Source organism: Caretta caretta, chromosome 1 (genome assembly GCF_965140235.1).
Source record: "Caretta caretta isolate rCarCar2 chromosome 1, rCarCar1.hap1, whole genome shotgun sequence".
Lineage (NCBI taxonomy): Eukaryota > Metazoa > Chordata > Testudines > Cheloniidae > Caretta > Caretta caretta.
In genome coordinates, this window is record NC_134206.1 from 174,119,294 (window position 1) to 174,146,546 (window position 27,253).

General features: G+C 40.3%; 1 long non-coding RNA gene across 3 annotated transcripts in view; it reads left to right on the forward strand.

Annotated features, from left to right (window-relative positions):
* The window catches only part of LOC125644402 (uncharacterized), a 356,210-nt gene extending 330,179 nt beyond the window's left edge, over nt 1-26,031 (forward strand). For all 3 annotated transcript variants that reach the window (XR_012664248.1, XR_012670415.1, XR_012664244.1), the window contains 3 exons: nt 18,154-18,246; nt 21,378-21,557; nt 21,935-26,031. This is a non-coding gene — a long non-coding RNA (uncharacterized LOC125644402). The remainder of the gene's footprint in view (nt 1-18,153; nt 18,247-21,377; nt 21,558-21,934) is intronic.
* The last annotated feature ends 1,222 nt before the right edge of the window (nt 26,032-27,253 follow it).

Sequence of the window (27,253 nt, forward strand, 5' to 3'; positions counted from 1 at the left end):
CATCCAGATCTTTTACATGCGATAGTGGGTATTATTGCAAAAATTGCTCAGTGAACATACAAAGTTTTCTAAAAAGTCTGATGTTTAAGTGGTCACTAGCAAACATGAATTTCTAAATTAACTTGGCCTCCAGAGGCCATTAAAATTAGTATTAGGTTTTCACTAGTACTGGGAGAATCCTAATAGATTAAAAGGGCAATTGACTGGGACAGTCCTTTTGGGAGAGAACCCTTTTGTGCTAGAGCCAATTAATCCTATGATGGCAATAACACTGAGTCTCTTGCATCACAGTTTAGCTGAGAGTAGGCATCACATAAGTAACATATTCATCTTTGGAGTGAGGGTGGGAACTCTGGATGCTGTCTTGGTACAAGAGCATTTCATGCAAGAACTGTGAGGTTACATCAGTCTAATGTTCAGCTGCCACTCTACCTAGAAGAGGATAATATTAAACATAGCCTTCAGAGGAGCAGAACCTCAAGAAGCATGAAAAGATAGTGTAGCCCATACTAAATGTGTAGATGCATAGGATCCTTTTGGTCTCATTTGGACTAAACAGAGGTATAGAGAGAACCTCTACCAGAATTGTGTGTGTAAAGTAATGTGTGTCACTGTAGCTATACAACTACAATGAATCTTTCATGCTTTCCTCTGTTTAATAACAATATTTTAGAATTCAATCAGCAATTGGTTTATAATATGCCTTTATCCATTGTGCATATGTCCACCTATATTAATATGAGTTATTTGCATTGCAGTAGTGTCTACAGGCTCTAACCAAGACCAGGACCCTATTGTGCTAGGTGCTGTACACATGTAGAGTATGTATCCCAGAGAGCTTACACTGTAAGCAGACAAAGGAAGTATCTCTAAAATGAGGAACTGAAGTATTGAGAGACTGTGACTTCTCTAAGGTAACTGTCACAGGGTGTATCTGCGCTATAGCACCCATATGCTCAGGGTTCAGCTGATTGCCATATTTGGGGTCGGGAAGGAATTTTCCTCCAGGGCAGATTGGAAGAGGCCCTGGAGGTTTTTCGCCTTCCTCTGTAGCATGGGGCATGGGTCACTTGCTGGAGGATTCTCTGCTCCTTGACGTCTTTAAAACATGGTTTGAGGACTTCCGTAGCTCAGACATAAGTGAGAGATTTATCGCAGGAGTGGGTGGGTGAGATTCTGTGGCCTGCGTTGTGCAGAAGGTCAGACTAGATGATCATAATGGTCCCTTCTGACCTTAATATCTATGAAAAGAAGAAGAAGAAGAAAAGAGCCATGTCACACATAGATACTGGCCCTTTAAGAAAGAACAGGGCCAGTGCACCTGTGCCTGATCAGCTGACACTAAATATGCTATAAAGAGAAGTTATTTGGGCCCTTTTGGGGAAGGCCGGGTGAAGCAATCTGGAAGTCGGTCATGAAAGGGGCAGAAAGTATACATGGGGCAGTGTATCTCACCAATGCGGTATACAGAGGTAAAAATCCCCTCCCTACTCCTACTCACTAGTCCCCTGTTTATACATTCAAGGATCACATTAGCTATGTTGGCTACCGCATCACACTGAGAGCTCATGGTGATTTGTTTGTCCATTATAACCCAAAAATCCTTTGCAGTGTCACTGCTTTTCAGGATACAATTCCTCATTCTGTAGGTATGGCCTGCATTCCTTATTCTTAAATGTATTACTTTGCACTTGTCAGTATAAAAACACATTTTTTTTAATGGACCCATCTTAGCAAGTGATTCAGATCACTCTATATGACTGTTCTGTCCTCATCATTATTTACCACCCCACTTATCTGTGTCATCTGCAAATTTTATCAGTAACGATTTTATATTTTCTTCAGATATTTAAGAAAATGTTGAATAGCATTCCCAATGGAATCCCAGTAGAAACATGCCTATTCAATGAAGATTATCCATTGACAACTACTTTTTGAGATCTCTCACTTAGTTCTTTATCCATTTAACATATGTTTTATTGATATTGTACACTGCTATTTTTTAATCAAAATGGTGCGCGGTACTAAGCCAAATGCCTTATAAAAAAGTATATTACATTTATGCAGTTACCTTTATCAACCAAATTTGTAATTTCATTAAAGAATGAAGCCATGTTTGTCTGACAGTACCTATTTTCAATAATACTGTGTTGACTGGCATTAACAATATTCCTATCCTTTTCTTCTTTTCTATTATTTTCCCTAGGTTTGATGCTTGGCTAACCAGACTTGTGGTATTCAGATCATTCCGCATGCCCTTTTAAAAATATTGGCACAACACAAATGCTCTTCCATTTCCCTGATTTTCCAAGATGTATAAAAATAAAACAACAATAGTGGGCCAGAGATGATCTCAGCCAACTCTTTTAGGACTCTTAGACTGGAAAATACATAATCATCCTCATGTGATATGAATACATCATCTGGCGTCTTTCCACATACAGGTTTCTTTGGATCCAAGCAAGTTCATATTTTCAAGGATTTGTTTGTCATTTTGTTTTTTCCTCTAGGCCGACCCCCTGTCACAAAGCAGGAGGCTCTAAACTGGTTATAATATCACAATTCTAGATGAATTGTTCTCAGAACTTCTGCAAGACAGCACTTGCACAAACTGAAGAATAAAGCTATTTTTGCCCCCCTCTGTGTTCTCATATGACACAAAGACACTAATGAACTGAGTGTGTCCACTAGTTTGCAGGCCCATAATAAGTACAAGGACCCCACAGGACTTGTCAGAGAAAATATTATGCAGTTTTGGATTAGGGGATGCTTAACTATATATGAATTGGCATTTTCTCCCATTCATTATATTTTATTTGTATACCAGCTTTCCAAAAACTTAAGTGAGGGCTTGAAACTTCAAAAGTCTCAACTGCTCATTCATCTGTTTCCAGGGGTTTATAGATTGTTTTTCCCTCCAACCTCTATAGTAATGAGATTGTCAGCCTGACTAAAAGGTATTTTGAGGGTTGGCAGCATTGCTTAAAACGACCATTTATTGTAAAATGTAAGGGGACATACATTTACTCTGCATCTATTAATTAAGCCTATTTCGCTCAATAATAGATGTGGAATCTTTGATTCACTCATTCCATCTTCTCACATGAAAGAGTCTTATGCTCAACTGTACACCATGGTATTCATATATCTTTCCGTACTCAAATAATTCTGTGTGGTATCTGTTGAGAAAAAGGTTTGACATGAAACCGCTTTAAAGGAAGGCAACAGCTGAAAATATCTAACACATAAAACTTTCTTTAGCCATTCAGGAAAATGTCTGTCTATCCATTAGCAGAAACAAGTACAACTGAACTGTACTAATTCATATTCATGGGGAAAACCCACTGTGAATTCTCTCAAATTACTGCTTAAGCAAGAACAATGAAAAAGACCTAGTGTTTGATCTACTCTGTGTGCGTGTCTGTGTGTGGGGGGGGTGTTAAAAAACAATGTTGGTTATCAGTTAAATATTATTTTTTTGTTTTGTTTTCATTACAGGTAAACAGAATTATTGTCCATAATAGTTAATTCCTTAAATAAACTGAGCACCTCGAACTTCATTGAAATCAGTGGGAGTTGATGATACTTTGCCTCTTGTAGCGTTGAGCCCTAAAAGTTAGGGCATCTGATATATAAAGAAAAAGCATGCTTCAGAGATGAAGTAATGTGTATAATGGGTTAATGTATACATATAGTCATTCTACAAGGTAGATCAATGATTTCTTTAATCAGTTCATTGCACTTGCTCCATATTTCAGCTGTGAAACTAGTAGAGGCAGTAAAGGGGAAGATCTTAAGCTGGTGTAAATTGTCATAGCTCCAGTGAAATCAAACTGTAGTTTTTACATTTATTTTAATTCCTTTATTCTTGTTGTCATGGCTGTAGGGCTATATGCGTCTCTGCCACCTTTCAGGTCCAACTGAGTGCACACATAGATTCCCTTATGTGTTCGATCTCTTGCCCTTTCCTGTCTTGGGGTGAAGTTTGCAATTTTTCCACTCTTAGACTGGAACCCACACTCATTGCCCTATGTGTACTAACTGCTGATCACCCTGTATGTCTGGCTTTTTTGGGCACCTCAGTCTCCTCCCTTCAGGAACCAGAGACCAGTGATAGAATGACCAGCAGCCTACTCAAAACAAAGTATTTTATTTAGCAGTTAGAATAAAAAGTTACAGAGAAAAGGATTTTGGATTTTTAAACACCAGCCTGCATGGTGTTACCATCCTACAATGGCAAGCCAGGAAGACTTATCTTCTTCAGGCAATCTCATTACTGTATCTGAGTGTGTATCTCATTCTTTCTCTGATAGTCTGTGTCCTTACGTCAAACAAACACCCCTTCCATTGTCCTCCAGTCCTCACTACTATCCTACAGTTCAGACTGGTTTGGGGACTGCCCAGGAGAGTGGGCTAGAGCTCTGACATTGTCTCCTAATGACCGTTTAAGTGTAAGTAGTTAGGTGACTATTAGAAAGGGTCTCTTCCATCTTGCTTTTGTTGGGTAGGCTCTGCTACCCAGAAAGACCCAATGCTAATGACAGATCCAGATACACAACTAATAATTATAAAAGGGCACCACCATATTTGTTACTTGTGTGAATGTTTGTATACTGAGTATCTGGATTTGCAGCTAAAGTAATGGAAAAAAATATACTGGCAGCAGTCAAAAGAATCTGAATAGGTTACCAGAATGGACAATTATGATAAGAGATTTTTACATACCAGTCTTACAAACTAAAAGACAAACAGAAATCACAATAGCATGCAAGAGAGAGTGCCATGGTAGAGCGAAACCTCTTCTGATCTTTAGGAATGTTTCCAATTTAAAGACCTGTTGCCTCAGAATAGTTATTTCAGGAATTTCTGACCCCCAATCCCAAATACTATACCATTAGGGAAATGTCCTGGTTTTTGTACAGTCGGTGCCTTTAAAAAGAGTCCTTTGACCATTAGGTAAAGTATGACATATTAATTTCAAGGATCTAAAGAGTTAAAGGTGTTCATAAACTTTCACTGTCCAACATTAAACAGTGATAAATAGGTTTGGGGTTAGTTTTAAACAGAGGCCTTGGTTTTACTAGGTTATTTGGCAAACACCCAAAAGCATTCATTCAAGTTGAAAGTTTATTGATTAAACACAAAAAAAGAACAAGATATTAAAACAAGCATTTATATTGAAACTGTGGTTGAGTGATTATGCAAAGCAAATTGCAGATCTTATCAAAGTCTCTCTCCTTTTGTAGTCAAAGTATCAGAGTCTCTTTTTTCAGAACACCTTTATTTTGATGGAAAGGGAAAAGGTTAATTTTACTCTCAGTCCTGATGCGAAGAACATTCACTTGTCCTGTTCTTAAAAGACAGGTGTAAGGTGGAGGAGAGACAGGATAGAAAAGATGGGTGAAATACGGCTTTTGTTGATGCCTTTGGAATACTGTAATGCTGGTTAGTTATAAGTGGATGTTCTGGTTTGCAAATTGACCACAACTCCTGCTGCTTGGAACATGGTTAGTTACTACCTGATCAGGACCATCATCTGGTTGGATTCTTTCTCCTTAGACAAAGCATATTTGAATGAATGCAGTATTATTGACTTCAGGATTTGATGGAAAACAAAGAGAGTGAGATAAGATAGGAGGACAGAAAGAGTGGAGCAGAAAATAACACAGCAAGGGAAGGGAATACAAAACAGGATCATACATGCTTTTGCAGTGCTGGTAACACGACATCCCCAACTAGTGATCTTGAGTACTGGATGCCATGATAACGTGATGACTTTCAGCACTCACAGGTGAAAACAAAGTTCTTTAATTAAGAGTAAGGCCAACTGGCCTTCATCTTATGAAGAAAGTAGTTTAGATGAGTTGAGAGGAGTTGCAGTGCTGGCAGATTGGGGGATAAGCTGGTGGAGGGAAATGATTCTTTTTATTGTTTTAAACATCTTTTTTTAAGAATCCCAAAGGAGTAAAAGTGGGTGGCATATCTTACCATCATTATTTTGTCCACCAATTAAATTCCTTTCTGTAAGGCCAAACTTGGCATAGATAACCTTGTTCTCACATTTTCTTGTTCACAAAATATGATTTCTCCACAGTCCTTGACTTATATGAGTAACTTGTTTTGTTTGGACTAATACAGTTTCTCTGTATGTTTTTCCTGCACCTGTCCAAAACGTTCATCATTGTAAACAACTTGACCTATTTTTCATAGTTATTGTAACAACTTATGAACTTTCCCATACATTTCACAACTGAGCTTAGGATAATATTTTAGGTTCAGTAATCACAACAGATATTACCAGTATGAGCAAGCATTCCCTATAGTTAGAAAGGGAAACACCGTTATTATTAACTTTACTTAACAGTAAAAGATTAAAAGGAAACCTAGGGAATCCATATTTAATGTATGGCCGTGCATTTTTCATATATATTTTAATACATTAGCTACTCTAAAACATGATACGATGATTAATGTAATATAGTTTGATTAATGTTTTCTTATTATATCAAAATTAGTTTCTATATAGCATGAGCCAGATCCTTAGCTATTGTGAACTGGCTTAGCTCCATTTAAGTCAATGGAGATTGCCAGTTTATGAGAGCTGAAGATCTGGTCCTATGTCTTCAAAATAAGACAAGTGGTACCCATCCATAATTAAGGTTACAATAGACTTTCCATTATACAAAGAAATGATAATGTCCCTCTGCTATTCTTTAGGAAAAACAAACCAGTTTGCAGGTGATGTCAGAGTTGATATTTGGTGCTGAATCAAGTTGAAATAACTAGCCATGTTTACAGATGACAGGATTAAAAAATCATCTTTTTCTTCTTTATGAAATATGGGATAAAATGCATCCAGAGAGAGAACACCATTGCCAGATGTGGCTGGTGCCCCAAATAATTGGTTAGGATTCAAATAGCAAACTCCTCCCCACCCACACATCACCTCTCTTCCCCTACATGTTGTTTATATTGTAGAACTGCATCGTCATCAATGTGAGGGGAAGTGTCACAGATTAGTGGGGAGGGGGGTTGGAGGAGGGAGGTTTTTTGGGGGAGAAATAAGGAATTTTATTGTGGAAAAGTGGAATACAAAAAAGAGTATTCTCCTCTCTCACATGCACTGTTCGCCTTTCAGAATGTAAACTGAAACATATTATAGGTCAGGGCATGATAAAATACTAGTTATCCCTCTTTCATCTCTTCTCTGTTTTCTCCTAGTCCTGACATCTTCCCCTCCAATAGAGCCCTTAGCCTATAATCCCCATACTGTTTCAATGGCCTTCCCTCATTCTCCACAAACACCAATTATTCATCCACACACTCATTCCCAACTGGCTCCATTCCCTGCTTCACTTCAACTGCCGCACACGTGTACACACACACACACACAATGCCTTTAGTCTGAAAAACCCCTCCTCTCTTTACTTAACCCCTTCATAGCTCAGAACAACCACTCTACTCAGCTCTCAAACGTCTTCCTCCGAATACCTGGAGGCTCAACTTCCCTCCCACTTCAAATTCAGAAATCCCTTCATTCCGCAACTGTCATCATCTTCCCCAACTCACAAATACCCATACTCATTGACAGATATGGAACAGAGGAAGCAAGGAAGGAGTGTGGCTGCAGCTAGCATGTGCAGAAAGCTCTATAAACTGCCTCTGTGGGACTAATGGAAAATAGCCAACAGGAGTGATTATTCCCTACTCTATGCCTTTTCCCTAAACTGCTTGGAAGCCATGTGCTGCCATGTCCCAAAGGGCTGGAAGCTGGACAAAATAAGTGCAAAGAACCCTAGACTTTACTTCTGTAAGGCTACTAAGAATGAGAAGTAGCATTCCTGCTGCATGCCTCCTCTCTCCGCTGGCTTCAATCTGTGTTGGAAGGCCAGGAGACCCTGTGCCATCTGGGTGTAGCCTCCAGGAGGTTCAGCAACTTCAGCTCTACCAGAAGCCCTGATGGCAGCAGTTGGTACTGCACCCCCAGCCACTACCTGAGCCACATTTCACAGAATCTACAGTGTACATATATGTACAGTGTGTTATACCTCTGGAATTATTGATGGGGCTTATCTCCATCAGCCCCAAATGACTGACTGTTCCTGGTCAGCCCACAGTCCTTCCATTGCCCACAGTCCTTCCATCACCCACAGTAAGTACCACTTAAATCTTCAGCATAAAAGTCTAAATGGAACTTAAGCGGTGCTTATACTTTGTACTGGCCCTTCGCATGCTGATGAGTGGTACAGTTGTGCTATTAATTCTAGCATAGTGTGTGAGGTCAATAAAAGGTGTGTCAGATTTGGCAGCTTTATAAAGCCACTGTTCGGTTTCAGAACTCTGCCAAAACTTAGTTGAGGGAGACAAGCAGACTTCAAAAACCAAGTAGTTTGCAGCTACATTTTCATTATAGGTCTAGTTGAATCATATACAACAGGAATGAAGACTCGACACAATAAATTTGGTTCAAGTGGAGACCGCAACCTCATGAATTGAAACCTGAAAGGATTTAATCCCCCGATTTCGACAACTAACCAGCAGAAAAAATAATCCAAGGCCAGGGTTCCAGTCTAACCACAACAGGAGACACCCATCTGTTGGATCATATTAAAGAAGTTCTGTATTAAAATCACAAATGAGTTTGATTCTCCATAGTTTAAATTCCAGGGTATTACTAATTAAGAGGTCTCTTGGTTTTTGGTACTGTTTCTCTCCCTCTATGTGTTAAACTTGCAAGCTGCTAATTGTGTTAGTATATTCTAAGACAAAGTCTGTTCTCAAAGCAATTCACACAGAGAGAGACTCAAAGCAATACTCTGTAACAACAGAAACAGTACCCAGAGACTCCCTGCCCTTTTGTTGTATTAACAATTGTGATTAAAATAGAGATAGAGGATGTATGTGGAGGGATGCTTGGTGTGGATAATAACTGAATGATCAGGGAGGTGCCAGCCTAAGAATCCAGTGTCCATCGGCTGAAGAAGGCATCAAGTGGAAATAACCAGAGGACCCCGGAGGGCAGACTGGAATCCACCCAATAGCCTCAAGAATGGGAGAACCAAAGAACAAGATAACATCTAGCAGCACGGAGCCGTCAGGAATGTGCTATCTGCTGATTGATTCAGCAACAGCATGATGAAGCAATTCCCATAGACTGGCCTAGGAATGAATTCCTATAAAAATAGACTCTAGAAATTGAGAACTTTGGGGGGAGGTCTGTTTCTGCAAACCAACTTCTAGGAGCATCAGATGAGCATCTGACAAGGCCCTGCTCCCTCCTCATGTCCAGGCCACCTGGCCAGTGGCTTGGCATGAGCAACTCTAAGGCTGGTAACTATGATAACAACCTTGCAGAACCTGTGTGTGTGTGTTTGTATGAATGAATGTGTGAATAAATATGAGATTGAATGGAATGTTATAGCTATAACGAACTGCTTACTATGATTCCTTCTGTATTCACAATAAATGTGGTATTTTGCCTTTTCCTCTTTAATAAGATCCTGCTGGTTTTTATTTTATTGGTATAACACATCCACATACGAAGACTACTGTTAGCTTACCACCTCTCTGCCTATTACAAACAAACATTGTCATTCAGCACCCTTGTTGAAACTACAGCCACTTTTACCTCAGGTGTGGGTTCAGAGTCAAAGGGGTGCCACTAAAGGCTTGTCTACAGTGGCAATTTACTGCTCTGCAACTTTCTCGCTCAAACACCCCCTGAGCTCAGCAAGTTTCAGCACTGTAAAATGCCAGTGTAGACAGTACACCAGCACTGGGAGCCCCGCTCCCGCCACTGGGAGCTACGCCCCTCATGGAAGTGGGTATTTTAGAGCGCTGGGAGAGCCGTCTCCCAGTGCTCTGCCGCGACCGCACAAGCTACGTTAAAGCGCTGCTGCAAAAGCACTTTAGCATTGCCAGTGTAGACTAGCCCTTACTAGCTCTTCATATTAGAGCCCAGCCCATATTCAGTTCGTAAGTTCTTTATTCAAAAATAAACTTTTAAGGGTTTTAAGTCTACAGCCATAGAAATTTTAAATTTGGAGAAGATTAGATAATTTTACTGAATGTTAACTTTATATCTAATTTCATAATATAGTATTCTGATAATAAGTGCACTACTAAGAGCTGGTCAGTTATTTGTTGCAAATAAATTAATTTTGCTTGGGTATTTTGTTGTTCATGAACTATCTATGTAATTTTTATTATATGAGATGGCTCTCCAGAACGTTTCTCCAAATAACTTTTCCTTCATTGAAATGTATTGATATGTGCCAGAGAAAAAAATACTATGTGCTAAAAAACAGATCAGAAAGGACAAAATAATGATATACCATATGCTGTAAACTCAATCCGGCAAATAAGATCAATGGGACTACTCACACAGTAAGGATTACTTATCTGAGTAAGTGTTTGCAGAACTGTGTAGTTAGAACAGGAAAAATGATGCAGTAATATCTTTAAAAAAGCACACCTCACATAATTTAAAAAGAAATTAGGTGTTTTTTTAAAAACTAAATATGATAAGAATGGATATTCCAGCCCAAATACGCATAGTTTACATCAAACAGACCTGACCTTTGTGGCTAAGCCAAAGCAAAGCATTTTTAAATAGTGTAATCTTTTATGACTTTCAGAGGATTTTGTTTTTCTAAAATCATCATTTCTGAGAGTTCTACCTATTATGAAAACTTTATCTAAAGACCAACATTATCTTGCTTACTGTACCCTTCACTGGTTTGGGCAAGGACAAGCAAATATCTCTTTTTACTTTGCAGTGGCAAAGGATGTGGCATGTACATGTCTGTATATTTTTACTGACAGATAATATGTATAGTACCTAGATGATGGTGATAATAAACTGCAATAATAATAATGTAATAAACTGCAGAGTCATGTGATAAATAAGCTCTCATATGGTTCCACAATTTCTCATGTAACTTTGACCACCTCAGCTACCTTCTCTCTCTTCTTGTGTATCATCCACACCAACAGATAATTAGTAGTACAGTGTTTGCCCTGCTGTAATGACTCCCAGCTTTGTGTTTTAAGTACTACTATACTTCTTTTTCTTTGTATTACAGAAGCACTTAGCAGTCTCAGCTGAGATTGGGGTAGAAAGGAAAACAGAGCGGAAGTGACTTGCCTAAGGTCACCCCATCACAGCTGTGATTAGAACCCTCAGAAGTCCCTGTCCACTCGACCACAGTGTCTCACTGCTATACCACCAAGGCCAGCCTTAGGGAAAATGGCACCCTGGCTGATATTTCTTTGGTGCCCTTTAATTACTGATCCCCAAGGAGTGGGGAGCTGCTCAGCAGGCAGAGCAGCAGCAGGTGGAGTGGCGGTGGCACTACATGTGTCATGCTGCTGGGAAGGTAGAGAGGAGAAACATGGGAGCGCCTGGCTCCTGCTCTGCAGCCCCCTTTATCTCCTCTCCCTGCCGCCCATCTCAGCAAGGCCCTTCTGCAGTCTCTTGGCCTTGGCGCTCCCCCTCCTCCCGCAACCACAGCAGCTGAGGTGGTTGCCCATATCGCCCATCCCTAAGACGAGCTCTGTATACCACTACCCCTCTTTTAAAGAGAGAAATTATTCAGGATTTTTTCCAGGGTAATATTCTAGCAGAATTGTGTTTGCAAATAAAATGTACATAGTCTCATATTTGTTGAGCTTATATGTAGTATACTGAAGCAGCCTGGTATTCTTCCTTTGTTGCTGGTTCATTTATTTCCAATAAAAGTAGAACTATCAGTTGAGTATCCAACAAAAGGTATCTCCGTGTCTGTTTAATCCTAAATGAAAAATATCCATCAATTAAAAAAAATGAATAATCTCTGTTTTGTTTTCAGTTGAGTTGCTTGATTCTTCCCTAGGAGAGCCTTTCCCAGGGAATCCAGCTTTACATTTTGAGAGATGCTGCTTTGGACCACCCACTCAAATTAAAAGAAAGGAGTAGAGCCATTTTCTGACAAGATCTTGGAATCATGGAAACGTCTAAAGACTATTATGTTGAGAAGTGCCAGGCACTGTGAGTCCAGGGATTAGTCATAAACGTTTGTATTTTTAAATGTTATCTCTATCTTTGTGACCTGATAATGTATTCTAGCCCCATGGGAAAGGGTTATTGAACTTCCCCCAACAACTAAAGTCAGTGGGGGATAATTATTGACAATTCTGGATCAGTTAAACAACTCCAGAGAAGTACCAGGCCCTGGGGGGAACTGCATAGACTGGCTGAGATCTGTGAGACAAAGTAAGAGGTCAGTCTGAATTGGCTGAATGCCCCTCATTTGGATCCAAGAACTAACATGAGATTGTAACCGAGAGGGTAAACCCTTCCTGGAAGGGTTGGAAAGTCTGGAACCTGCTAGGGTGTCCATATGGAAGATGGGTGGCACCTAGTAAGCTTAGCATGTGGATAGACTGCTTGTTGGTTTATTGCACATTTTCTCTGGAATAAAAAAAGTTGTGGCAACTTGTTGTAGTGGATGAGAAGGTATAATGACTGTGTCTCACTTTCCGGTGAGGAAATGTAACCCAGTGGCTCCATGCTATGTACGGACTCACTGGCTATGTCCCAGCAGGTCTTCTAGAACAAGTTCCATGGCAAAGTTGTTCAAAATCTCAGCTCTGTAGTGAGCAGTGTCTCAGCTCAGAAACAGCCAGTACTTGCCCATATGCTGTATCCATACTTCTGAGTCTTCTGCCATCTTACTCCACTCCCTTCTCATCATTATCACCAGCCCTGGCCAACCAGAGCCAGGAGTGTGAAACTTCAAAAGTACAGCTGCCTGAGCCCAGACATAAAAGCCCCAGGCAGTGGTTCCATGCGCTCCTGCCAGCGGAGGGATCATTGCTTGACTGGACACATCATGGCGGTGGTGATGAGAAAGTAACAAAAAGAGTTCCTGCCAGAGTTCTTCCCATCAGAGTGGGGAGTAGGGAGATGGGGTGGGGGAGCAACAAGAGGAGGAGGAAGAAAAGAGAGAGGAGAGGGAGAATCTCCCAAGAGAAAGGGTAGGACGAAAAGAGATCTCTTTAAATGCAACATTTAACTTAGCTAGCCAAAGAGACACAGTATGCAGTTAAGCAAGACTTCAAAATTTGCCTCTTATCAGTGAACCTTTTACTCTTGGCCCATGACATTTAGCTGCTACTGTGCATGGAGCTTCAAAGAGTACCATCAGCTATTTTTTCCAGCCTGAACCCTGAGCAATATAGCATAGAATTACTTTGTATGGACTTTCTGATGCCTTGCCCCTCATACAGTGGTAACCTTGTGCTTCCACTGCACTTTGAGGTCTGACACAGCCAGGTATGGGATCACAGGGTTTGTTACATGCTTAATATAGAGGGTGTTGCAAATTTTAAAGCAGGTTTTGATCTTAATGACTCAAATAGTGGCAGACTATACCCAACACTTACTATTGATAACTTTTCTGTGGTATTACAGTTCTAATTTCTCATTGTCTTAAACGTGATCTGAAAGGCTTTCCCCTTGCCTAGATCAGATTTGCAAGTTCTGTGTTCCTCCTGAAATGTTTAGACTCTTTCAAGGACAAGAATATTGAAAAGTGATGAGTGACATTGTGTGCTTCAATGTTTGGTTGCTCATCTTAAGATATTTTGAATGGACCTGATTTTCAGAAAGTGTGGAGCTCTCTGCCTCTGCAATTCATAAAAGATGGACATTCAAAATAACTAGTCACTTTTGAAAATCTTGTCCTCAGAGCAAACCAAGGATCTACATTACCGCTTTACAAGAGGAAAATGATATCACCAACTACTTAACTGTTTCAAAATGCAACTCATAACTCAGATTTTGACACATACTTGATGGAGAAACAAATGTAGTGAAAGGGCAAAATAGGAAGCAATGAGTTTATAGCTGTTACAGTATGATGATGTTATTCAGGGTTTTGAAAGTGAGGGAGAGAAACTTGTATATGCTACAGAGAGACTGGAAACCAAGTGAAGAGATTTGGAGTGGTATGGCTGGACAGCAGGAGAGAAATTACTTCTGTTAGGGGCATTGTCAGCAGGGAGAGGAGAAAAGAGCTAAAATGTGGGGAGACCAATAAAGAAGGAACATTGAGAACAAGTTTGTACTTTTACCTAAATAAAAAGGAGTGCAACTTGCTTTTTTTTTTTTTTTTCTTTTCAGGCTCTGCAATTGTGTGGAAAATATCTGGAGTTTATCTTGTTTGGTTTTGTTAATTTCACAATAAGCAAGAAGTGAGTTTTGCTAACAAAAACTGCCTTGTCACTAAACAAAACTAACACAGCTCACAAAAACACACACACAGGAGACTAGCAGATATAGTGCTGACTGAGAAAAGGAATTTTATAATTGTATTACTAATGGATTTTGTTAGCATTTAGAATTTACTCAGGAATTCTCTGTCATGTGATTAGTTACAAACAATAGATGTTGCCCTGGGTATACTTTTAATAACTTTTCATTTTTTCCTTTAGTGCAGTGCAGTTTAGCTCAGGGAACTGACTCACTTCTGATAATTCAGCTACAGAGGTGATAGGAGTTATTCACCTTGTTAGTTTATTTAGACTATAACATGCCTGGAAAATCTCAATACTATTTCCATTACCATCCTGGTGGTTAACTATATTATCCAATTAATATGATAATCTGGGAGTTGAGAGAATATTAGAAATAGTATTTTACATATATTGACATACATATTAAACTTCAACAAAATTGTGAAACACAAGCAAGTATATCATATATTAATAAACATTAACCGTTAAAAGGAGGCTATATAGTCTCAACGTTTATATATGTATACATATGCATAGTCTGGGCCTAATAAATTTAATACTGGATATGAAATATAATTTGTTTAACTAATGAAAAAGTAACTACTCTGCTTAATTTAGTTGGGGAACAGGTACTATCTGAGGTTTTCTAAGAGGACATACTGTGTTTTTGAGGAAAGCCTGTCTGTATGACAGCATTACCACCAGTCATGGACAAGGAGCAAGAATCCTGGTCTCTGCTCTCAAAGGGAGAAATTTACACCTGTGCAGAGAACTAGCATAAAGTCTATGCCTCACTTAATCTCACCTAGACTCTGTTTTCTGGATTTAAGTGGTGCATAGGTCTTATGCTCTTTGCACAGGAGTTAATTTCATCCAAAGTTGCCATTAGGAAAAGACTATCAGAAAATGTGAGTGTGAGTGTGTGTGAGTGTGTGGCGGGGGAGTATCATGGAAAATGTTGACATTGGGGAAAAAAATCATGAACCAAGATATTCCGAAAAACAAAATATTTTGATTCAGAAATGTTGATGTGAAACCTCGTGGGAGCTATAGTTCAGGTTCCTCATTCTCCCTTTTTCCTCTGTAGGCCAGGCTCTTTGGTCAGACCACATCTTCCATGGTACACCACTGTGTCTCTTGGTGAGACGATGCAGTGCATCATGGAGACCCATAGTCACGGTGCATTATGGGACATGAAGTCTGGCTCGATAGCCTGGCACATTGAGGACAATTGCAAAATAAGTCAACCAAACTACAATTCTCATGAGTAGAGAGGTGTGTGGAACCAACTGACCTCTTTGGTTTCTTCATTAAGTTTATAAGCGTGCACTATTCAGAAAAGGTCCACTAAATCAAGTTGGGCCTGAAGGTGACTGAAAGCAACCCAAATTGATTAGGTGCTCAGAATCCATGCATAGCTATGGTGAAGGAGAAGGAAGATAGTGGGTCTCTCTCCAACAGCTGCAGCATAGGCTCATGCATGTTCCTTGTATCAGAATTGTTTTTTCTGACCAGAATTTCTATTCTGACATTCATAAATCTCCTCAGTAAACATCTTTCAGTTAGAACACTGTGGCCATTTTCCACTTATTGTGCAGTTTGTATAAATTGCTCTCAAATAATAAAGCATGTGCTGGTGTTGGAAGTTTGCGGGGTGTTTAAGTACAAGTATTGCAAAAAACTGCACCATAAGTATTTTATAACTGCAAGCTGTAAAGGTTCCACCAAAAGGTTTCCATTTATTTTTATCAAGATAAGTAGAGTCTGGGCTATATTTTCCTAACCAACAGGTTTGATATTGTTATGCACATAAAACAATGATTGTATGTAGTACTGCACATAATGTTTTCAATGGCTTTCCTGGACAAATGTATTTGGCCAACATGTTTAAGTGAAAAATGCAGATTTGGTGACACAAAAATGTGTTGCAAATTCATGTCAGTTTTACTGAATTGTTCATGTCAAGTGCGGGAGGTGGATCCAAAAAGTCAAAACATTTATTTTCAGAATTATTTTCCAAAAATTCTGAAATATATTTTCAGTTTGAACCAAAATGAATGATTTTTTTTCTAGCTAAATCACCTGCCTCACTTTAAAAGGAATTAAGCAACCCAGGGGGCATTCTCTGTGGGTGCCCTCAGCTTTGGAATTCTCCTCCTTTGCTCTGAGACAGCCCAAATGTATTGATCTTCAGGATACACTAATTTAGTTTGTTGCAAGTGGGTAGAGGTGGGTGAGATAAGAGCTGGTATTTGTGTATGATGGGGTTTGGTTTGATATCATTGGTTGGTTATTTTTCTTGCGGGTAAATAGCTGGTTTTGTGTCATGGTATTTTTTCGTAGGACTTCCTACATCCCTGGATATGTGTCTTTGTTCAAAATTTAACTAAAAATGAACTTGTATCATTATAGGTATTTTGTCACTTGTATATAGATTACATACAAGTACACAGTATATAGATTAATAGGCATTGGCCATAATATTTAAGAAAGATACATTTTATTTTACTTATATTGGATATTAGTAAATGTATTCATTTGAAATAAATGTCAATTAAAGCATAATGTAACCATCCTTTTAGTACTTAAATAATATTGCTTAATTAGTGTGATTATGCATTTACTGTTTTATTGATAAATTATATTTTTAAATGGAAATTGATCTTTGAATAAACTTATGTGAACCTGAACTCTTAAGCTAATTTTGTACCTAGTCTAAGAAAGAAAAATATTAAATGTTACTAATGTCAGTTTATATTTTTGAATTCTCTTGTATTTTAAAAATGAAGAAAAGGGTAATTGAATGCTATAAAAAACTGATCTAATCATATGTTCCACATCTCTGATTTATCAAAGAAAATTTCCTAATTAGCATTTTGACCTTTAAGGAGATAATTTCATTAATAGTAGATCAGACAGGAACTGTAGATTAAAATACTATTTTTTTCTGAATTTTAACAAAGCCTCCTTTAAAAAGTTTTTAGTTCTCTCCTTATCTAATTATGCTTTTGGTTCTCACCAATCTATATTTAAATCAGTTCTAATATTGTTGACATAAGTCTTAATTCTAAGCAAATGTGGGTAGATGCAACCCCAGTGAATGCAGGAGATGGATCCTCTTACACCACATCTAAATCTGTCCTTGTATTCAATAGTGTAGCAGGGAAGGGAGAACAAAGCAGTAATAGAGCACTTCTTCATAAGCTAAAACAAATACAGTAACCAATATAAACATGACGGGTTGGGTTCAGTTATGTTTACTTCAAGAGATAGTTTCAGATCCACTTTTATTCTTTTGCAAAACAGTTTATCTACCCCTGTTAAATATAATTACACTGTCACTGACGCTATTCTTCCAAAAAAAAAAAAAAAACACTTTAATTTCTGATTTTAGTTTAAAATTTGTGTAGCTTAGAAAACATCAATAGTTTGTGCTCATGTGCTGGGGCCTAGCATGCGAACCTCTTCCTCATGCTGGTAAGCAACTACTTATATGAGTAGTCCCACTGAAGACAATAGGATTACTCAAGAGAGTAACTGTTCACCAGTGTGAGTAAGGGGTTCAGTATGGCAATATTCATTCATTCACTCGTTCATTATTTGTATTTTCAAAGTGCCAGAGTCTTGGGCCAGGACCCCATTGTGTTAATCTTTATATATATGTTTATCAGGTAAGGAGTGGGCAAAAAATATGTACAGTGGCTTCTTATCTGTTCTAATAATCTAGATATGCATCAGTACATGCTTGACTTTTTCAGTTAACTGAGTAATTTATTACTATATAAACTAATATTGGCAATGTCAGATTTCCAGAGCTTTCATTCTCACCACCATACCTTTCCACTGCGGTAATCTTGCTTCTATTCTATTCTGTAGGTGTTTGCTCTGATGACTCATTCTGTGACAAGTTGGAGGAGCAGTGAATAACTAGACTTGTTGGAGCACAAAATGTCTTCTCTGGTGGCAACGGTGGGCACGTCTCTTGTTATAGTTGCTTCTACAGCTTCTTCTGCTGCACGTTAATCACAATAGGCAATTACTGCCAGCTCTGATGAGGCTATTATGTCTGTAATTCTGGTTTTGGCGTTGATTCAGCAAAAACCTTAAGCATTCGCTTACCTTCATCCTTATTCAGCAAAGCACTTGAAAGCACATGCTTAAAGTCCTGTTGAAGTCACTGGGATTCAAATAAGTGATTAAACTGCTGTGTTGAATTGGGGCCTTCTCTGGTTAGTACTGTATTGTATAGTACAGTGGTCCCCAATCTTTCTGTGGGAATAGCACATTCCTATCCCCACAGACTGTGGCGGGCGCCAAACACCCCGCTGCCGAGAAGCAACAGCGGAAAGAAGCCTTGCCGCCGAAATGGGCAGTGGGTGGTTCTCAAGCGGGCAGCGGCCGCATTTTGCATTGGGGACCCCTGATATAGTAAGTCCTCCAGGAACTGTAGAGATGCCACACTTCCTATACACTCGTTATGGAGTCTGTTTTTATTTTTTTCCCTGTGAAGCACTGCATGCTGGAATGGAGAAATAAACTTGCTTAGGACAGGGAACAGTCACAGGCTACAGCTAGAAAAGAATAGGAAGGTTTGTTTCCTATTCATGTACATAGTTTCCATTCTTAAAAAAAGGTATATCTTGAAACTGGTCTTGCCTGTCAGCAAGATGCCACAATTACTGGAAGAATGCAATCTTACTCCAATGTTAGGAGGTTCTGTATGTGCTGCTACTGCACCTGTTCTTTTGTAGGTACTGCATCTCTGTGCCATCTTCCATTGTGTTTTCAGGTTGTAGGAATATACGCTTACATTGGATGTTAGAGAACAGGCCCAGATGGTATGACCAAAAAAAGACTGAGATCATGACAAAGAAGGGTTGTTTGTGTTAAATCTGAAGTGACCTCTGAAATACCTGCATTATTTCACGTAAGGTTAAGGTTGAAGTAATAAAGAAAATTAAAATGGTTAATTGATATCAGGTGCAGTAAATAATTGTTTATACAGGTTTGTTTAATTTATTATAAAGAAATCCTTAGTTTAGTAGCTAGGATAAAATAAGAAGGAACCCTTGAAGAGAGGGAACCAGCTGTTAATATTGTCTTAGCTACGCTAGAGGACAGCTGTAAACTGCCTCATCTGGTGTCAGTTAAAGTCTGATAATGAGCAATGACATCACTTGTTTTTTTTAGGTTTTTAGGAGTTTCTTTTTAGGAGTTTCTGTTCCTTCCTCCTCTGTAGTCACACCATGATGGCAACATATCTCTCAAACCCAATACTCTTGTGACTATTTGGCCAATGCTTATAACTGTATTGTTGCTAGGATATAGCGAATAAATGTATATACACTTGTATTCATATTTTGAATGTAATCAACACCACATGGCCTTTGACTAATAAAGGAATGCTTGTGTAGAAGCTGAGTCATGGTAAACAATATTAAATTTATTGGAAAAAATATTTGCAGCACAGGTGCAATTCAAGGTGTTTTGAGTTTGTTCGATAATGCCCTAAATAATTCTACCTGCTTAGGGCTGCATTTTGCCTGCCATACTCATACTGAGTAATACCTTGCTCTGAGGAACCTCAGGGCATGTCTACACTTACTGGGGATTGACACTGTGACAATCGATGCACCAGGAGTAAATTTAGCAGTTTGAGTGAAGACCCGCTGAATCGACCACAGATCGCTCCCCCATTGACTCTGGTAATTCACTGGAATGAGAAGAGTAAGGGAAGTCGATGGAAGAACATCTTCTGTCAGTGCAGTGCAGTGTAGACACCATAGTAAGTTGACCTAAGCTACATCGACTCCAGCTACGTTATTCATGTAGCTGGAGTTGCGTGACTTAAGTTCACTTACCCTCGTAGTGTAGACAAGGCCTTACTGATTTCAGTAGGCCTACTTGGCAGAGCAAGATGCTACTTCAGTATAGCACAGGGGTTCCCAAACTTGGTTCATGGTTTGTTCGGGGTAAGCCCCTGGAGGTCTGAGAGATGCTTTGTTTACCTGAGCATCCGCAGGTATGGCTGCTTGCAGCTTCCAGTGGCTGCAGTTCGCCGTTTCTGGCCAATGGGAGCTCTGGGAAGCCATGGGAGCTGTGAGTGGCCATACCTGCGGATGCTCAGGTAAACAAAGCATCTCGCAGACCACCAGGGGCTTACCCTGAACAAGCCGCAAACCAAGTTTGGGAACCCTTGGTATAGCAGAATCAGGCACCACTGAGTCCTTGGAATATAATTTTCAGTTCCCTGGTTAAAATACAAGGTGATTGATGTTAGCATGTTTTCAATTGATGTCAGCGTATTTTGTATCCGCAAAAAGAAATGGAGGACTTGTGGCACCTTAGAGACTAACAAATTTATTTGAGCATAAGCTTTCGTGAGCTTTCATAAGCATCCAATGAAGTGAGCTGTAGCTCACGAAGGCTCATGCTCAAATAAATTTGTTAGTCTCTAAGGTGCCACAAGTCCTCCTTTTCTTTTTGCGGATACAGACTAACATGGCTGCTACTCTGAAACTTGACTCTAATACTCTGTTCATGCGGTTCTTACTCAGACAAAATTCATTTACTTCAACAGAAGATGTGCCTGAGTAAACACAGCAGGGTTAGGCCCTATGAACATAGAAATCCTTCACCCACCAATAAGACATTCATCTCTGGGTTGGGATGGGGTAGCCATTTAACCATGAAATGCCATCATTTACAACAGTTCAGAAGGAAGAGTCAAAAACGGCTTAACTGGCTGAAACTGGGCTAGGAAAGGGAATATAAGGGAATGTAATTACCCAATTGGAATTTGGTTGTTGTACTACCATTGTGAAAAGTGCCAGGGGATTTTTAATGACCACAATGGTTCTAAAATACTAGTGAGTGTGTGTTACAAGTCCCTTTCTGCCACCTCTCACATTTTGCAAGTGATGGGATGTCAGCTGGGACTGGAGCCAGTCTGGTGATGGTGGGTGAAGCCCTTTAGAAAATTTTAGCCCTGCCTGAGGGGAAACTCCTTTTGAATGGCTACCTTTCCTACTTGCCTGCCTTCTTGGGATGGACGACTAATCAGGACTGCTAAAGGAAAAATTCTTTCCTCCTCCTTTCAGCAATCGGAAGCCATTCTCAGAGAAGGGGAAGTGAAAAGAGAGAATACCAAATAGCTCGGGTCAGATCTGCTCCTTCCTCCCCTCCTAGAAACAATGGAGATGGAACCTCTGCTCCTTCTACTTGCAGCACCCAGCCTGGGAAAGAGCAGAGGGCAGTGAAAAGTCCCAGAAAAAGAAGAGGTGAGGCTAGGTGGGCTGAACTGAAGGCAGGCTGGGGGACAGGAATGATTTGGAGTTTGGGAGGGGGGCAGGATTAATTGCTGGGCCAGGGACAGGCAGATATGGGGGTGAGAGCTTCTGCAGTGGGGGCCAAAATCATTTTATTCCATAAATTTTGAAGAGTGGCTAACACTAATTGTGTGTGTGTCCCTGTCCCTGTCCCTCTCTCTCTCTCACACACACACACACACACACACCAGGGGATGGGCCGCGAGGAGTTCAGGGCACGGACAGCTCAAAAATGAAGAAAGACTAAAAAAAATATGTAAAGGTTGTTGTTTTTTTTTAAACCTCATGATTTTGGGGGGGTCTGACTCATGATTTTTGATCTTTTGAAGATGGCACCATCGGAGATGTCTCATGCAAGTAACCACAAGGCCAACCCTTGTTTAGCTTGTGAAGTTTTACAAGGTGAAAACCCAAAAACAATGGCTGCAGGAACTGAAATAAATGTTAGAAGATAAGACATCATACATAACCTTATTTCTGACAGCTGCTTGCAACTCATCATGGACGATCAGGTGGTAAAATATCAGCCCAATATCATATTTGCATATAGTGTCAATTTGAGTTGGAGCTGTAATCTGGGATGTTTACCATTTTATAATAATTCTTTACTGATGTTGTAATAAAGTAGTATTAAAAAGGGCCTACAATAGTCCACAAATGGCAGATATTGATTTGTATGATAGAATAATATGTCACTAAGGACAGACTGTAATGAAATTTGGTCTTTTTCGCCCCACAACATGTTCCTGTATCAATGAAAAATGCTTGTTCATGGAATTATTTGAGTTCAGATGGTGATTGTAATGAATGTTGGAAAAAATCTGATGTACAATGCATCTGCCTTTCAATTTCTCTTCCCATCTTCTTGCCCAGCCCATCGGGATCCTATTAGAGATAAGATTGTTTGAATTTATATATATGTGTATATATATATATACAAATATATATATGTACAGTGTGTATGCGTCTACTCAAATAGTCACCATCTGAACTCAAATAGATAAAAAATAAAAGAAAAAAGAAATAGGCTGTATTACAGATACAGTTAGGGTCACTGGACATTGGAATGCTATTGTTTAGAGTCCTAGAACAATTGAACATGTGTTATTGGTAGATTCCACAGTCAGAGACAACCATGTAAACTTCATTACAACATGATGAATCTGTAAGATAAAACGAACTAGCAAACCTAGACAGAGGATCAGATAGAGGACCTATTAGTTTTTGCCACAGCCTGAATTAGTTCAGATTGTGCTATGAAACTCCTTTGTGTTCTCCCAAAAAGTGGAGAGGGATGATTGTGAGTCTTACGTGCTGATCTGTAGGGTTATGAGAAGGTAATATGTTCTTACGTAAAGAATCAAAACACTTTGTAATGTAGATATTTTTATATACCCGAAGCATTGCTGCATTGCAAGATTATGTAGTAGATAATCTGCTAACCATTATAAAACATGATCTACTTTAGTGTATGTTTGTACTGATAAGAGCTTTTTGAAACCTTGTTATGGATTCAGTTAAAAACCAGTTGAGATTGACAGGTATGAACGCACCCTTCAATTAACATAACTGTAAGTATAAGCCCCCACCTCAGGTAAAAGGAGTGTAGGTACCTCTCCAGGAGCTTTTGGCTGAGTATTGTTTTGAGGACATAGCATGGGAAGAGACATCCCACAGAATCTGAGAACAGATAAGAACAGAGAGAGATGGAGAGGCAAGAAAGCCAAGCAGAAGCCTGTAAACAGTGTGACCCTGTAAAAAGCTGGAGAGAGTACTTCTGAGTCTGGTGATGGCTAAAGAGGCTTCGGGGCTGTAAGATAAGAAACTGCTTTTTTGTTCTTGTCTCTTCTTGCATTCAGAGACACAGGACCTTGTACATTCCTTGTAAATAAGCAAGATTACATCAAGAAAACAACAGATTCCATCAATTTCTACTTCCATCTCGATTGTCCCCAAAGCCCCAAACTTTGACTAGCCGCTTGGGTCAAAAAGGGGTATGAGTACTTTAGATAGGTCAATAAAGAGGTGGGGGTGTTTTTGTTTGTTTTTTTTTTAAGTAAAGAAGAGGCAGGCTAAGGAGAATGGGTTTTAGTTTTGCAAAATCTGCTCAGCCATTTTTTTGAATGACTTAAGCCAAGGGGTGATTTGTATCAGATCATTAGATCTGAAAAAAAAAATCACACTTTAGGTGATTTAGGAAAAAGGTTCTAATTTTGTTTTCTCCCTAGTATTCATGGAAAAGTACACAATAACAAATGTCAACTTGTGATTTAGTGAATTGAAGTAATTCCCGAAATGGGAATCTCAGCCCATGTAGAAGTGGGGCAGGTTATGGAAGGGGAATTAGAAACGTGGCTAGCAGAGGGCAGTAAGGGGAGGAGGAGGAGGACAGAGCAGATACCAGAAATACAAAACTGGAGGGATGGGAAAGAGATGGAAAAAGTGGATGAGATGATAGTTTTAAAATTATTATATTAACACCTTTTAAAAACATTTTCTGTTATTTACCTTTGTCAAAACCAAATTAAACTGCTGGTTTTTAGCTCTGCCATTTAGACTCAGACAGCTTCTCTTCACATAAATGTCAATCTTATTTTAGAACAGCATTGAGACATCCTGTACAGTACAATTCTGTTCCACCTTGATTATGTAATGCTAATTAGTGTATAAAAGTGTGCTTTATAGCTGTGATACTTGAGAATTAGATTCCAAATTGCAACACTGTGCACCCATTCAATAACTTCAAGTTGAGTTAAGGTGAGGATACTTAGAGTGAGATCTGATCATTATTGGCCAGATTTGTGACCCATCATAATACAGCTACTCAGGAGGAGATAAATTCCCTCCACCCCTACCCCCTGCTTTTTCTCTCTCTCTCCTCTGCAGACACAGTAGCACTCTCCGTATGAAGGCTTAGGTGCAGGGGAAGAGCAAGGGTTGCTTGTCCAATATATAGGACCAAATTAAAGAATCTTTCATTCTTGTTTACCCACTTCCAAACAGGCTCGAAAGAACTACTGTTTCACATCAATATTCTGACTGGCCCAGGAGCTTTATCCCACAGCCCCTATTATTCAACCATCTGCACAGATTACATGGGAGTATGTATAACCCAGGCAAAAGCAGGCATGCAAGTGGTCAGGTGGTATGAGTATATCCTGCTTCTCCAAGACACCCTATCAATACATCCAAATAAGATGGAAATACTGAACTTTGCTGTTTTTGGGAAAGAGCTGGAGACAAAAATTGTGCCCTCCAATTTCCTCTTTATTGTGGCTCTTTATAATCAATTGAAGACATGGCCTCTTACATAGGCATTGTGGCAAATTGCTGGCACTACTATGATGGGTCTCACGCTTTCTCTTCTTGGGTGGGAGTTCAGGGCACTGTTTCTTACCCCTGAACTGGGGTATTAACTGCCCCACTAGTGTCCTAGAGGAGGGGAGTGGAGAGGGAGGGACCCAGGCCAGCCCTCTACTCCTGGTCCCAGCCCAGGGGCCCTAGGGATAGTGGTAAACCACGAGAACTAGCTGTTCCTTTCCCTGGGCTACTTCCCTCTCCTGCCCTTCAGCTTGTGGGGCTTCCTGCCCTCCCTCTGCACAAACCAGGTGTCTATTTACCTAGGGTTGTGGTCTTCTTAGCCCACCGCAGCACTTCTCCAAACTCTCCTCTGCTTCCCTCCAAACTGCTCTCTGCTCCAACACCAGTCCACTCTGCTTCAACTCCTCCTCTTGTCTGATTGAAGCAGGGGTTTTTTATCATGTGACTGGCTTCACATGATAATTTACAGCAAACTTTCTTCCCTCTACAGGGAATAAGGCTCCCTTCTAACATTCTCCTGCTTCTGCTCGGTGACCCCATCGGGTTCCCTCCGCCTGACCCTTTGATTGAGGGGAAGAGCAAGAGACCCCAGCCCCAGCTGTTGCCACTGTGGATACCATCATCACTGTCACCTAGGAGGGGTCCTATAACATGTGGGTGTACACCCCCCCACCCCCAAACCGCCCACCCCGCAGCCGTGCCCATCTTGTCGGGCACTCTCAGGAGAGGAATAATCGGTGACACTGGGCGTAGCACTAGGTAACTCGAGGGGGTGGAAGACCACGAGTGTCGAGGAAGCTCCCGCACTCTAGGCCACCAGGTAACTCAGGAGGGTGGAAGACCACGAGTGTTGAGAAAGCCCCCCTGCTCTGGGCCCAGGCTAGCCTGAACACTTCTCGCTCCTGAAGGCTGCTGTGTTATACCTTCTGTTTGCTTTGTTTTGTTGCATAGTTTTGCTTTATTCTCTTTGGTGATTCTTTGTAAGTGTTACGCAAATAAAATTCTTTTCTGCTTCAAAAAAAAAACAAACATATTCTCCTGCTTCTGCTCGGTGACCCCGTCGGGTTCCCTCCGCCTGACCCTTTGATTGAGGGGAAGAGCAAGAGACCCCAGCCCCAGCCGTTGCCGCTGTGGATAACATCATCACTGTCACCTAGGAGGGGTCCTATAACATGTGGGTGTACACCCCCCCACCCCCAAACCGCCCACCCCGCAGCCGTGCCCATCTTGTCGGGCACTCTCAGGAGCAGAATAATCGGTGACACTGGGTGTGGCACTAGGTAACTTGAGGGGGTGGAAGACCACGAGTGTCGAGGAAGCCCCCCCACTCTAGACCACCAGGTAACTCAGGGGGGTGGAAGACCATGAGTGTCGAGTAAGCCCCCCCCGCTCTGGGCCCAGGCTAGCCTGAACACTTCTCCCTCCTGAAGGCTGCTGTGTCATACCTTCTGTTTACTTTTGTTTTGTTGCATAGTTTTGCTTTATCCTCTTTGGTGATTCTTTGTAAGTGTTACACAAATAAAATTCTTTTCTGCTTCAAAAAAAAAAAAAAAACACACACTCTCCTGCTGCCCTCTGGCCATGCTGTATCACAGCATCCAAAGAGTTTTTTTTTTCCAAAGAACAACTGACTGTGCTGTAACTGCCCAGCAAATGTTGAATGAGGGGTAAAAACTGCAATCTAGTAGAGTTCTTTGCTCATCAACTGCACTTGAGTACAATATGTTGTCCTGAAAAAAAACCCTTTTTTTTCCTGCCACAACACTATTTTATTTTAATTTTTAAAAATGTTTAAGTGACTGTAGGACTAGAGAAAAGTTTCAGGACTTCCAAATCTCTATTCCTAAAATGTAGACCCTAGCACTCTCTTAATCCTTAACCCACATGTAGGCACCATTTACTAGAAGGGCCTCTGACCGTAATTAGAAGTGTTCCAGTTGGGAAGATCTGAGGGCTGCTGTTAGCCTTGGACACCACACCTCCCATGATGTCTGATGTCTTACGGAAGAGAGAGAGACTTGCTCTTCCAGGGAATGCAGGGCAAGCATGTGGTGGGCTCCATTTTGGAGAGGAGCTGAGATTGCTTTATGGAACTCTGTCCAAACCAGGAGCCACTGCTAAACTGCTGCTAGAAAGTCAGAAACTGCTGTTGAGAATCTCCTGGGGCTTTGGTCAAGCAGGGAGCCTCAGAGGCTATTGATGTGCCCAGAGCTGACTGAGTGACCACTCATGGAAGTTAGCAAAAGTTGTAGCTTGTAAGAGGTGATCTCTCTTCAAAGGTTTGCTGTAAAATGGGCACCTTTATGATGTACAGAAAGGTTACTGTT